We start from the raw sequence: 580 nt of genomic DNA on the forward strand, positions 1-580 counted from the left end.
ACAGAATTGCAAGTTTCATGGACTACCATCTGAAGATCCTTACTAGTTTTTAACTGAGTTCTTGCAGATCTGTAAGACTGTTAAGACTAATGGAGTAGATCCTGAAGTCTACAGGCTCATGCTTTTCCCTTTTGCTGTAAGAGACAGAGCTAGAACATGGTTGGACTCACAACCTAAAGATAGCCTGGACTCCTGGGATAAGCTGGTCATGGCCTTCTTGGGTAAATTCTTTCCTCCTCAAAAGCTGAACAAGATTAGAGTGGATGTTCAGACCTTCAAGCAAAAAGATGGTGAATCCCTTTATGAAGCTTGGGAAAGATACAAGCAAATGACCAAAAAATGTCCTTCTGACATGTTTTCAGAATGGACCATAATAGATATATTCTATTATGGTCTATCTGAGTTTTCCAAGATGTCATTGGACCATTTCTGCAGGTGGATCCATTCACCTAAAGAAAACGCCTGCAGAAGCTCAAGAACTTATTGACATGGTTGCAAATAACCAATTCATGTACACTTCTGAGAGGAATTCTGTGAATAATGGGACGCCTCAGAGGAAGGGAGTTCTTGAAATTGATGC

General features: G+C 40.3%; 1 non-coding gene across 1 annotated transcript; it reads right to left on the reverse strand.

Moving 5' to 3' along the window:
* Positions 1–250: 250 nt before the first annotated feature.
* On the reverse strand, positions 251–357 carry LOC127740775 (small nucleolar RNA R71). Its single transcript, XR_008001634.1, has one exon. It is a non-coding gene; the product is annotated as a small nucleolar RNA R71 (small nucleolar RNA).
* Positions 358–580: the final 223 nt, after the last annotated feature.

This window comes from Arachis duranensis, chromosome 7 (genome assembly GCF_000817695.3).
Source record: "Arachis duranensis cultivar V14167 chromosome 7, aradu.V14167.gnm2.J7QH, whole genome shotgun sequence".
Lineage (NCBI taxonomy): Eukaryota > Viridiplantae > Streptophyta > Magnoliopsida > Fabales > Fabaceae > Arachis > Arachis duranensis.